This window comes from Camelus dromedarius, chromosome 19 (assembly GCF_036321535.1).
Source record: "Camelus dromedarius isolate mCamDro1 chromosome 19, mCamDro1.pat, whole genome shotgun sequence".
NCBI classification, from domain to species: Eukaryota; Metazoa; Chordata; class Mammalia; order Artiodactyla; family Camelidae; genus Camelus; species Camelus dromedarius.
Genome location: NC_087454.1, coordinates 2,354,315 through 2,368,348, shown reverse-complemented (window position 1 = coordinate 2,368,348; position 14,034 = coordinate 2,354,315). Strand labels below are relative to the sequence as shown.

The 14,034-nt window shown below is 47.0% G+C and overlaps 1 long non-coding RNA gene across 6 annotated transcripts in view; it reads right to left on the bottom strand.

Moving 5' to 3' along the window:
* Nucleotides 1–246: 246 nt before the first annotated feature.
* LOC105099077 (uncharacterized) overlaps nucleotides 247–14,034 on the bottom strand; it is a 14,513-nt gene continuing 725 nt past the window's right edge. Inside the window, exons 2-6 of one of the 6 annotated variants that reach the window (XR_010376785.1) lie at nucleotides 7,497–7,673; nucleotides 6,663–6,788; nucleotides 5,199–5,276; nucleotides 1,517–1,655; nucleotides 251–681 (exon numbers count right to left, since the gene is read on the bottom strand). This is a non-coding gene — a long non-coding RNA (uncharacterized LOC105099077). The other 5 variants (XR_010376783.1, XR_010376787.1, XR_010376784.1 and 2 more) reach the window with 5 other exon arrangements.

Genomic DNA, 14,034 nt, shown 5'->3' with positions numbered 1-14,034 from the left:
GACATTTACTTCTCACAGCCCTGGAGACTGGAGTCCCATCAAGACCTGGCAGGTCTGGTGTCTGCAGAGGACTTGCCTCCTGGTCAGACAGCCATCTTCTCACCATGTCCTTGCTTGGCAGAAGGGGGAGGAGCTTCACCCTTGAAGAGCGATGGGGCCAAGACAGACGCTCACGTGGTCACTCATGCAACTGTGGGTCGCCTGTTGTGTGCACACCCTGGAGATGAAGCTCTGGGCGCAGACAGACCTGGTCTTGGCCTGTTGTAGCTTTCACGAGGGCTGCATCCTCGACCTAATCACCCCCTGAAGGCCCAACCTCCAAAGACCACTGCATCGGGGGTCAGGTTTCAACACAGGAGTCTGGGGAGGCACAGACATTTGGTCCAGAGCACCTACTGAGAGCTCAGGGGCTATAAACGTGTACTTTTTTATTCCTTCACAGCTCTGAGTACACATTTTCACACAGAAATGGAATGTGATGACTATGAGGTTAGGCCTCACTATCAAGGGTTTTGAAGAACACGTGCAGAGTTTTTCTTTTGTGTGTTTCATTTTGAAATCAGGTGTCTAGACCATCAACCAAACCCACGGCGATGATGCTGTCTCACTCCGCTAGTTCATATTTCAAAGACTGTTTTAATGCCATTTGTAGCAACATGGATGGACCTGGAGATGGTCATTCTAAGTGATGTAAGCCAGAAAGAGAAAGAAAAATACAATATGAGATCACTTATATGTGGAATTAAAATTGTAAAAAAGACAAATGAACTTATTTACAAAACAGAAACAGACTCACAGACACAGAAAACAAACTTATGGTTACCGGGGGCGGTGAGGGGGAAGGATGGGATAAATTGGGGATTGGAGGTTTGCAGATACTAATATATACATACATAATAGATAAACAGCAAGTTTATACTGTAGACCACAGGGAACTAACTATATTCCATATCTTGTAATAACCTATAATGAAAAAAATATGAAAACAAATACATGTATGTATACGTATGACTGAAACATGATGCTGGGCACCAGAAATTGATACAATACCGTAAACTGACTACACTTCAATTTTTTTTTAAATGTACTAAAAAAATAACAAAGACTGTTTGACTAATTTCTACATGTCTCCTCCCTCTCCCTGCTTCCCCAGCCCGTCCACACACACACACACACACACACACACACACACACACACACACGTTCATGCAGAGCAGCACTCCTATTTCTTATTTAATTGAGGAAAGTCACTGGCTGAGTGATCAGTGTACTTGAACGAGGTCCTGCTCTGGCTCCAGTCATGGCAGCCGTGTCCTCAGACCAGCCCCTCCCCGCCTCTGGCTCTAACCTTCCCACCTACAGAAGGACTGAGCGCGCTCTTAGACTTCTATCACCACGTGATTTAACATCCTTCAATACGTGCGTACGATGAACAGAGAACCGACTGAACACAGAGTAGGTAAGCATTTTAGAAGGAACGACTCACAGCAACACTGGGCACGTGGGCCACTGTTACCTGGTATGAACAGCCAATCGGTTCATGGTGGAAGCCTAGCATTCGAGTCAAAAGGCCCAATGGGGCTCTGATCTGACCAGACGTGCTTGGATCTTCCTACCCAATTATCTATACTGTGTGTCTGTCTCTAGAGATAATCCTACGGGTGAAAAAAGAAAAACAAGATTTCCTGAAGCAACTTCCACTCTTCCAGCTGTAAATTTTACACCAGATCTGGAGGCTGGAGGCCCCATGGTTGAAAACAAACAAAATTCCTTCTCTCATGAATTCGCTCCCTTTAAGCGAGACCTGTGTATAGATGATACTAAATACATGAGTTCCCACCTAGGAACGATGACACTGCACGTGCAGCCGTGAGTCTGAGCTTGGTGTCTTCCCACTGAATGAGCAGGTCTGGGTGGTGGTGGAACAGGCCCACCCAGACCCGGGAGCCTGGAAAGAACAACTCATCTCAAAGGAACAGAGTTCCAGGCGGAATCCTGGCCCGGTAACAATGCCTCACCAGACAGGGCGTAACTTTTTGTCTGTTGATAGAAACTTCTGCGGCCCCACCCACAGTAGAACTGAGTTTCAAATGATTTCTGAGCGGGGAGGGTAGAGCTCAAGTGGCAGAGCACATGCTCAGCACGCACAGGGTCCTGGGTTCCATCCCCAGCACCTCCTCTAAAAATAAATAAATAAACCTAACCCCCTCCCCCCAAAAGAAAACCTTAAAAAAATGTATCTGTGAGCACTAAGATTGACACAGGGAATATCAATGCAAACTAGTATTCTTTTTTAACTAGATAAATATTTTGGTCCAAGAGTGGCAATGAGTTAATTAAAGAGAAGAATTTCAAGAAGCAACAGAGTCTGGGGAGTGCCAAATCCAGAAGGAGCCCAAATTAATCAAGACTAATGGAATGGTCTGAATATTAATCTTTTCAAAGTGTCAGGTGTTATTTAATTCTGGAACTCTTAATGATGGAGGGTCCCACCAACATGAGGAGGTTCGTACCAAAGAAGATAACATAAAAGAGGCAAGAGAAGAAGTGATTTTGAGGAAGACTCAGCATCCAAATGAGTTACACGTGGGCAGCGTGTAGGCTGGTTCCATCTCTCCGGAGGACGGTGGCAGCATGGGACTGGTTTCCGGTGCTGCTTCCCCGTGAGCCAGTCGTGTGTAAGGAAATCAGCATGCAAGCCGCAAGGGTGTGGCTGCACGCCAGTCTCACAGACTTGCTTATGCAAAAAAAAAAAAAAACAAAAACTAAATCTCAGCCCAAACGTCAAACAATAGGATGAAAGCCTTTCAGCAATCACAAACAACAGTGGCTTCCTAAATAACTTACAGCTCAGCCACTCAATTAAAAATGGTTTGTGGGAAGAAAAGGAAGACGTCTACTTCCCGACAAGACGGAGTAAGACCAGACTTACAACTGGGAAAAACAGACGAAATACACGAACCAGTGGCTTTCAGACACTGGGTAACGGGCAGCACAGGGCAGCCACCCCAGAGAGACGGGAAGCAAACAAAGGGATGCCTGCAGTGACCTACAGCCCCGCCCTGAGAAAGTCCCAGAGCCTGGCACAGCGAGGGGGGACCGGTGGGAGCCCCGTGGTCTCTCTGAGCTGAGGGGACAGAGCTGGAGTCCAGGGAGCCCCAGGCAGCTCAAGTTCACAGGGCTGAGCAGCAAAGAGGGGAGAGAGCCGGACAATGAAACAATTCCAGACTCCTGCCTCCCTCTTATAAGGACACCTGCGAGTCCACTGGGCCCACTGGGACACCCATAGCTTAGTGGATGGAGGAGCCGACAAGTCTGAAGCTCGGTCCTGGAGCAACTCCCCACAGGGAGCCGGGCAGCACAGGGCCGCAGTCTTGGCTCCTGGGGGTGGGGGGCAGTGAGCAGTCATAGGGGGAACTGATGTCTGGTTGCCTCATTTTGATACAGGAAGACGGATGTGGGGTGTGAGGAGGGCCGAGTCCCAGGTCCTGCTTGAGCCTCTGGGACGCGCCCCACCAAGTGTGGGTCCTTGGCTTCACGCAGGAAAGAATTCAAGTGTGAGCCATGGTCGGGTTAAGGTAGATTTATTTAGAGAGACACACACTGCACAGAGTGTGAGGCAAGAGAAAGGCAAGGAAAGCGCTGTGGGAGTTGGGTGCTCAGGTTAAGGTGAAAGAAGGTACACACTCCACAGACAGAGTGTGGGCCCTCTCCGAAGGGGAGGGAGTGAAAAGGGCTGCCACGAGCTGCCATGTTGCTGGTTTTTATGGGCTTGGTGGCTTCATATGCTAATAAGGACCAGTCTAAGTAGCCTGGGGAAGGGGCTGGGATTCCCAGAAAGCTGGCCATTTCCCACCCTTTGACCTTTTGCGGCTAGCCTCGGGGCTGCATATCATTCACCATGTTAATATTACAGTGGGCATATAATGAAGCTCAAGGTCTGCTAGAAGTTAAATCTCTTCATCTCAAGGCCTTCTAGGGGTTGAATCCTTCACTATTTTGATGTTAACTGCTGTGGCATTCCTTGCATGGCTGTGCCCTGCCCCCTTGCGTGCCGTCTCAATTTGTTACCAGGGAAAGCAGCAGAAGGGCACACCCCTCACCCCCTCCTCTGATTAGAACAGGCACTAGCTGGGGTCTGGGGCGAGCTGTAGGAAGGTGTGAGGTGAGCAGGTGTAGGTGGGGCAGACCCTGGTCGAGCAGGGGACGTACAGAGAGCAGGAGAACAGCTACCGTGACTGGCCTGAGCATGCAGACACGCGGTCTGGAGCTCTCCACCTTCCATGGCGTTCCCAAGGAAGATGTATACGCTGTGTCTGTCACACTCAGTGCCTCCTGCCCCTCTAAAGGCCTGCTGTTTGCTGTGTAACACAGCTCTGGCCCATCAAAGGAAGAAGGCAAAATACGTTCTGAAGATAGAGCACCTCTCCCTGCCTGCCATGTGTCTCCATCTCCCCACGTTCCTAAGTTCCCCACTCCCGACCACTCCAGCCCACAACGGTGGCTCCCAAACCTAGCTCTCCCGAGTCTGCCAGCACGAGTAGATCCTTGCTATTTGCTGATCCAAACAACCAGGCGCTTTGCACAATGAACAAGCATTTACTGTCTCACAAGGCACCTGGCCCTGGGGCCACCGCAGTGCTTCGAAAGAAGCTTGGTTGTGCGGGGATGTTTGTTACCTCAGAGCCCCTGGGAAAGGGACAAACAGAGGTCAAGCCAGCTCGGTCTGCCAAGCCAGGCTCTCGGGGGCTGCCCTTTCCAGGGTTGTTACGGAAACGACAGGCCAGCCAAGAAACAAGCACCACTCGGAGGGTTGGAGCACTCAGATGTATCACGCCAGCGGGCTCAGAGGGGCTTCTGCTCCGAAGCTCTGAGCGCCTCCAAGATGTGCATATGAGGTTTTATAGGGTAAAGTACAAGCTTGGGGTATTTGGCCAATAGGCATGGAACAGCTTTAGCAGCATCATTACCACAAAAGTGGAGGCAGGGAGGCAGCAAACCAACATTCCAAAGCCAGATATATATCTTTGAAAATCCAGCTGGCTAGCAAAAAACATGAACAGCAAACCAACACTAATTAACTCAGATTCAAGAGTTAGTCCAGCAGAACTCAGATCAGTATTCCGATACTTAGATTTGTAAGTTATCTTGCTAGCCCAGCCCAGCCTCTCCTTCACATTCCTAGACTTGTGAGTTACCTTGTTAGACCAGCGTGGCTTTTCCTTCACAGGGTAAATAAACGTGTGCGAGGATCAGTGATCACCTCGAGCCTCTTCCTGAAGAAAGAAATGGGAAAAAAAAGATTCCCCTACTCTCCTAAGACCTGCAGAAGAAGGTGGTCTCTCCTTTCAAATTGATTCTTTTTATTGAAAAGAAATGGAAATTTCAGGATAGCAGAGGGTTTTTCTGGTCCCTTCATTCCCAAACGAAGGCAGGCAGTGGCCACGCTGCTTCCGGCCTGTGGCCTGAGGGGGTGTGCTCCACCAGCAGTCTGGATGGTGCTCCTGTGTGTAACTAAGAATTGATAATCAAGGCGGCAGCATGTCTTCCGGCTGAATGTCTTCACTCTGGTGGGACGCCCACCAGAGCAGGAAGGTGCTTATGGCCTTCTGACGTGCTCTGGGGCGAAAGTTACGGGCCCGCGGTAACAGCTACCAGTTGGTTCAATGAAGGGCACTTACTTTCTAGTCTTATACTTTTCTAGGAGAAAATGGAAAGCCAATACGGTACAACTACTATACTTTAATTCTTAAAAAAGTTAAAAAAGGAAATGGAAAGCTAGCTCATATAATTTGTGAACCAAGGGAGATTCTGTTTCCTGAGAAAATTTGCAGAAATAACCTATTCTTCTTTATTACAACATACAGCTTATCTTCTGAGAGATTCACAAGTATTTGGAGAATATTGGTTAAAAATGATCAACAACTGGCGAGGGAGGGTACAGCTCAGTGGTTCAATCCCCAGTACCTCCATTAAAAAATAAATAAATAAATATACCTAATTACCTTCGCCCCACCCCCCAAAAAATCAACAACTGGGCATGTGCCCAGAAGAACTGACAGTAGCGCACACTTATATTCAAACACTATCCACGTAGCCAAAAAAGGTGGAAGCAACCCAAATGTCCATCAACAGATGAATGGTTAAACAAATGCTGTGTATACATACAACGGACTATTGTTCAGCGTTGAAAAGGAAGGAAATTCTGACACCGCTACAATATGGACAAACCTGAGGACATCACGGTAAGAGACAGAACCCTGAGACAGGAGCGAAGGGGAAGGGGCAGCACCACTGAAGGGATGACACAGCAACTGAAGATAGGACGTACACTGGTTAGAACCAAGACGGTGGAAGATGTGACTTCCAGTGGACCTTGAGCCTCATGGCACACCCACAGGCGCCATGACAGTTTCCAGGCTGATCCTGAAAGGCCAGAAAGCAGGCGGGGCCCGATTCCTGGAAATCTCTGCCCACGTACAGTTGGAATAATCCTCCCACTCATTAGCACATGAAATTCCTGAGCCCATCAAAACCAACAAGTCCCAGACCGGCGGCCAGTCTCTCTTTCCTCGAGGACTGCATGTTCCGGGGCCACCTTGTGCCTCTCGTTCTTGCCTTTTGAGACAGCCTGGACTCTGTCTATAGAGAGATAAATCTACCTTCACTCAGCTATGGCTCGCTCTTGAATTCTTTTCTGTGCGACGCCAAGGACCCCCACTCGACAGGCTGCATCCCAGGGACCGCCTGGGGCTAGGGCCAAGGCCACGCGCTCATGCTCCATCTTCCTGCAGCAATCCAATTGAAAAAGACAGATATGCTATGATTCCACTCAAATGACGTGCCTAGAGCAGTCAAATTCACAGAGACAGAGAGCAGAACAGTGGCTGCCAGGGGCCGGGGGGGAAAGAGTGAGGAGTTACTGCTTAGTGGGCACAGAGTTTCCCTTTTGTTAGATGAAAAGAATTTTGGTGACTGGATACACAATGATGTGACTGAACCTGAAACCACTGAATCTTGTACTAAAAATGGTTAACAAGGTAAATTTTATGTCATGTGTATTTTATCATAATTTTAAAAATCAATGATAATTACAATTCATTAATTTCATCTGATCCTTTAATAAGAATCTCCACATATTAATGTCAGATGGTCTTAGACTCTTAAATACATTTTCCTGTGAATTTTCCATCATACCTCTCTAATCTTTAATCCTTTTCCATTTAGGATTTTTTTTTTTTTTGGTTGGGGGGGGTAATTAGGTTTATTTATTTTTAGAGGAAGTACTGGGGGTTGAACCCAGGGCCTCATACATGCTAAACATGCGCTCTACCACTTAAGCTATACCTTCCCCCAAGTCCTTTTCTATTTATATCAAATTCATTTATCCAAATTCAATTTAACATGGATTAGATTCACCTGGATTAAAATAATAAGGTGTTTGACTTTGGACACAATATTTGTATTTTCTGACTTTAGAAAAAAGTATGGCTTACCTGAAACTCTGTGGGTATGTGTTCACCATTATCCATGTCCCTGGCTCTCTGACCACCAGCAGAGGAATCAGTGAGAGAACGCCGTGGTTGAGAGTTGGAGCTTCCAGCTCGATCAGCCACTTACTAGCCGGGGGACTTGGGCAAGCTTTCAGGCTCTCTGTGCTTCAATTTCTTGATCTGTGAAATAACAAAAATAGTTGTACCTACCTCTGTGGCAATTTTGGATAAAATATGTGGCACATTGTGGCTTACTGACACTGCTGAACTAAAGTAACTGAACTTAAGAGTTACTGAACTCCTATTGATGCTGTTTTAGCAAACATGGGTCCTGAGACCCTCCCTCCCTGGTGGCTTCCTGGACCGGTTCTGCTGGAGTCTCATCCTCTCTTCTCTGCCTCAGCACAAAGAGTGGACACCTGCCTTTCCACAGCTTCTCCCCAACAAGGTGGTCACTTGGTGGGCGCCCACGGCTCTGCCCAGAAGCTTCAACCACACTACAACAGCATCCTCTGCTATGCCAGACACATAATAAATGATCAAAAAATGTCTGCCGAAGGAAGGAATGACTCACTTGACCAACCAACCAATCAGTCAATTTTCTGGCCTTGCTAAATGCTGTCAGTATCTTAATGAAGCAGGTGACCGTGGTAGATGAATGGCAGGCCATTCCTTGCACATCAGTCATGTTAGTAAATGCTTTGTCTCAGCTTCCTGTGATTGACAACACTCTAATGTGTTAATTCCAACTGGCCTGGGTATCCATGGAGTCTCTGCAAAGTACAGAATTATACTTATGAGAGCTGCCTGCAACTATAATTGGGCTGAAGATATAGGGCGACATGGAACGTGTACCACATCTCTTCCCTGAAATTCCACAGGTGCTTACAATGAAGAGAGTTATTCAAGATAATAATCACAGAATAATAAAGTAGCACACTGGCTGGGCTGGACGTGTGACTTTTCTGTCAATGAGCCCACTCCCTTCACTTTAATTCAAATTGTCCAGCAAGATCAAAGACACTGTTGAAGGAGGCGGTCTAAAATGAATCATTAGTCCTAACTAATCAACAAAGATCTAATAGCCTAGCTGAGAAGCCAAGACATACCTCAGATATGGCATTGTCAAGTACAGGACTGCCCGACGCAGGACTGGGCAGTGAGGGTGGGGGAGTCCAGCAGAGTGCATCAGGACCAGAGAAAATCCAAGAGGTCCAATGCAGACCAAATACATGAGGCAGTGTCAAATAAAACCAACAGAAATCGATGATTTGAAGCAACCGTTGTAACCTTCCTCTATGAAGTAAATGTGAGTGCTTCTGAAATGAAAATAAATTGTCAGCAGAGGAGGAGAAACCATAAGGAAGAGCCAAACGGACATTTCAGAACTGAAAAACAGAATGTCTGGGGTGGGGGGAGTATCGGGGAGGCTCAGCAGCGGAGCAGAGATGACAGAGAAAAGTGCTCGTGAACTCGAAGACGGATCGGCAGGGATTATTCAGCCTGAAGAACAGACGGAAAAAGGACTGAAGCACACACAGTCACGAGGACCTGTGGGGCAAAACCCCCATCACTGGATCCCTGAAGAAGACAAAGATACTGTGACTGTCAAAACATTTGAAGAAATAATGACTAAAAACCCCTCAAATTTGGTCAAAGACAAAAATTTATAGATTCAAGAAGTTCAGTGAGCCCCAAACAAGATAAGCTCAAAAAAAAAAAAAAAAAAAAAAAAACTAGAACAAACCCATGTTACACAAAAGACAATGAAAACCAAAAACTAAGAAAGAATCTTGAAAGCAACCATAGCAAAATGATGCGCTCCACCCGCGTAGGGGACCAGTAATCCACACATCACAGACGCTAGGGGAAACAAAGGGTTCCTCCTCAGAAACCATGACAGCGCTGGAGCAAAACCTTCCAAGTGCCGAAAGAAGCCCCAACTCGGAATTCTACATCCAGGGAAAACATCCTTCAGTGGTTAAGGTAAAGCGTGGGTATTCACAGAAGGAAAATAAAAGAATTCACTGCCAGCACGTTTGCTCTAAGAGACATTACTGAAGGAAGTCAAGGCTGGAGGAGAATGTTCTCAGAGGGGAACACGGAACTTCAGGAATAAAGAAAAAAAGGTAGAAATGATCGACGTCTGGTTAAGTGACAGAACTTACCCAGGAACTCGCATGTGCGAAGCACACGCTCTACCCCTGAGCTATACCCTCCCCCAAGATAGAACTTTTAACTTCTTTCTTGTACACAGAGGACAGTCTGGGTCACCTTTGCCAGTGGACAAGGATGCCCTCTGCTCTCTCAGCCATGGGTGCCATTCTCTGACCTCCTCCAAAGCCTTGAAATCAATGTAAATTATATAACATTGTGCTGAATACACAGCTTATGATTTTTTGTGGCTCTTCTCAGCTGCCTTTTTTTCTTTTTTTTTTTTTTTGCAGGGGAGGTAATTAGGTATTTATCTATTTAGATATTTATTTATAACAGAGGTACAGGGGACTGAACCCAGGATCCTGTGCATGGTAGGCACGTGCTCTACCACTGAGCTACACCCTCCCTACTTGGCCTGACTTTTTATAGTAGCCACTGCCCTTGTTCTTTTCTATGCATGTGGACAGGTTGTGAGCAAAGCACTGGTATAAAGAAGAGAAACTGGGATGACTGGAAAAACAGTCATTTCACGCACAATAGTATCTATCAGTTCCGATCATTCTCAGAGGCGGTGCCTAGGGGAGATTCCTTTGCCAGCTGAGAAGCAGTGAAGGAGAAGTAATAAAGTGGCCAGGCTTAGGCTAACTCATTCTTGGCCTTGCACTTACTATCTGCTTTCAGATGGTCAGCAAGTCTGACTGCCGGGACACTGCTCCCAGCCCCAGGCCCACCGAGGCCCCTGTTTACCTTACTCTGGTAACTGAAATCTACAGTCATGTCTGGATTTTGAGTCACTCCCCCAGGAAGGGAGTCACAGGATGATAATCTCAGGAGAATGGCCAGAACGCTCTGAAGTTCCTCCTGGCACCTGAGGAGTCTGATCCAATAGAGATCAATAGAGATCAGCCTCATGGCACAGGACAGACATGCCAAGATTTCAGAGGAAGATTTACCAGAGACTTTGGTTAATTAACATCCCCTTTTATGCCCCAATTTGTTCACTATATAATCACTAAGCCCCAGCCAAGACGGGTTCCCAGTTTGGCAGGCACTAGCTGTGAGTCCCCTTTGCCCAGGAAAGTAACAAAGCTGCCTCTTAAGCTCCGAGACGCGGTCTCTGAGTTATTTGGCTGTCAGGGACGGGAGCTGATCTTTCAGCAACAGTAATCCGCGAGCACGTGGTTGCCCTAATGTTTGTGCAACACTCAAAACATGGTTACAACAGTCTTGGGCGAGTGAAGATGTCACATGGGCACAGGGAACTGAGGCAGAGGTGACACGGTGAAGCCAATGTTCACTTCTGAAATGTCTTTCTTCTCTAAATTACAATTGGGAATAAGGAAAAACACTCAAAGGCATATGATTCCAGAGCATTATTACTAATACCTCTGACATGAATATATAAGACTGTGTAGGGGAATAACACAAAGCCTAACTAGGAAAAAAAAAAAGGATGAATTTGGGAAAGAAAGCACAGCAGAAGCAGAGGTTTAACTGATCTCAAGAAACGTCGCAGGGAACAGTTATGATCCAGTACACGGAACATGGACAAATAATCTTCAATGATCAATAAAAAAAGACAGTGTATTCTCCCCATGGAAGTTTACAGAGTTAAATAAAAGCACGGTCTCCTTGGTACCACTTTTTCCAGTTTGCTTTACTGCAGGAACCTAGCAGCAGAGAAATCCTTTCTCCCTGAGTACCACTCACGGCAAACGAAGTATTTCAAAGCGCAGAAACACTGATGCTGATTCCTCTGACAACTTAATAAACAGGTAGCAATGCGCTCACAACATATTGTCAAATGTGGAAAAATACAGCCTAGATAGAAACTGTCAGCACACACGCACAGAGCATTCTGTGTCAAGCTGTGTGTCAGGAGAAGGCACACGGGGCTTCCTGGAAGGGGAGACGTCCCCCCAGGCGTGCCCTGGGTAGTAAAGCGGCAAATTACTAACCAGACACATAACCTAGTGACAGGTACTCTGAGACAAAGAGAAGCCTGGGGAAATCACAGGAGCTCAGTAGAGGACAGACCCAGCCAAGGGTCAGAGGGGACTTCCCAGGTGACACGGGGCCTGGACCAAGAGAGCGTGAGAACACAGAGCTTCAGAGAGACTGGGCGTCCCAAGCTCACCGGGCACAGAGGGCTCACGCGCGGGGCAAGCGAAGCATACACTGGCAGTCAGGGCCAAGTCGTGGGGACCTTACAGGTCAGGCTAAGAAGTCTGGATTTGTTCAAAAGACAGAGGTCCCCCTATAAGATTTTTAACCCTAGAGGAAAACGAGGGGAGAATTCTGAGAACCGTGTCAGGTTTACAGTGTGGGGCAAGCAGTCAGGAGGCAGGACCAGAATGGACTGCAGATGGGGGCCGAGGTCAGCAAAACTGGAAAGTGGCTGTTCCAGTACCCCGAGCGACGGCAGCCCAAGCACAGCAAACCAAACATGATGTGCACGTGTGGAAGACAGTGGTAGAGGGAAAAGGGGGAGAAAGATGACAAAAATATTTAGGAGACAGGACCACCGTGACTTGGCAACCAGCGGAAGTGACACATCAGTGAGACTGAGGGGTTTCGGGCACTTCCCAGCTTCGAGCTTCCACTCTTAACTGAACGATGGCGTCAGAGTGGTTCCTCGTGTGAACGCGGCAGACTTTTCACATGTCCTAACAATAGCATCTGATGGTTTCCATGTTGGAAATTAAAATCATCACTGTGACTGACGGAGAGTCATCAGTGAGATTCTACTCTGCGATCTTAACAAATAAACATTTAGCCCCAACACTGAAAACAACTGTGAAGTGGACATAACTGGCCCTTAAGATTCATCTCAGCACGGGACAGCTACCCCTGGGCACCTGTGACCACAAGGGGGTGCGTGGGATTCTCTGCACGCACAACAGGATCAACTCCCCTCTGAGGCAGACCCTTCTCCTACAATCAATACTCTAACTTAGGATCTAACCCGCCAGGGCATCCCCCCCGCCAAAGCCTTCAGAAACACAGGGAGAACCTGATCATATAAGAGGGTGGCAGTTAGAGCTTCAGATGAGGTCTTGGCTGGGCTTCTGCATTCCTTAATCCTACCTAGAAGCGTTATACTCCGGGGCACATATGACCGCGCTAAAAACCAAAGAACCAGACAGATGGGTTTTATCTTCGGTACACCTCCACTGCCCTCTACACAGAGTCCAACCTCCTCAGCATCCATACAACGATCCTCACGATCATGTGGTGCATTACACAACTCTGGTCTCCAAACCCAAGGCCACAGTAACCACGTTCCACTGGCATGACCTGGATCCTGATAACAATAGACCAAAGGTGGATCCAAGATGAACTCTGCCAGGAATGTCTGTCTTCTCAACCATCTCCCTCACTCAAACACTGGCAGAGAATGGGTCTGCAGTACATGACAGCTAGTAGAAATTCAATTGATTTGTCCAATAGGAAAAAAAATTCCCCAGAGGCTGTCTTACTGAAGGACAGCAGCTAGTTTTATACCTAACCCTGCAATCTAGTCCTGCATTCTTTTTTACACTCACTGTATAAATCAGTCTGTCAAATTCTTTTTTTCTGCCATCATGCTGTTTCCCTAATTAATGAGTTAAATAAATCTTGACACATGCTCCTTCTACATTTTTTAATGGATACTTTCACCAAAATAGCAAATTTCCCATATCGCGTTTTTCTGTGTGAAATACAGTAGGTATAAGCCCGAGAAGAAAGAGTTCACTTATGAAGTTTCACAATCCAAATATCCTTACCAGTCAGACGTTTTTTTAAATTAATATTCCTATGAGAAGTGTTTCATCATCTGGAACCTAGTGAATCTTCCAGTAGCTGCAAGTTTTGCTAAGCATTTCCATTACCTCCCAGGGTTACTTAGGTCAGTCTGAGAGTGGGTCCCCGTATTTTGAGTCTCAACTCAGCCTACCAACCATCAGCTTGTAATAGCTGAAGAAAGGTTCACAGAATGAGTCCAAATTGTTCTACCAGGACTTCGATCTTGCCCCTACCAACACTATTACTCAGACCTGCCTGAGGAGCGCAAAGAACATCAGCACAGAATCATGAAACTACTTGGGACTCTGAGGACTTACCAAGTCTTTGGGTAAGTTTTGGACCTCACATTACACATCAGCAAAACAGGGCAACACCATTTTCCCTGCAGGGTTGCTGAGAGAATTACAGTTAGGCTGGCTCCCTACAGGTGGAGAACAGGCGTCAGCTTCCTTGACTTAAAAAATCAGAGTGGCCCCGGGCACCCGGTTCGAAGCAGTTAAGGTTTTCCCTCCTGGACCTGGGCGAGGTGACGGCCAAAGGCCCCTCCAACCCTCAGGGTGTCTTCCTCCGCAAAACAGTTTGTTGAATGCTTTGGCAG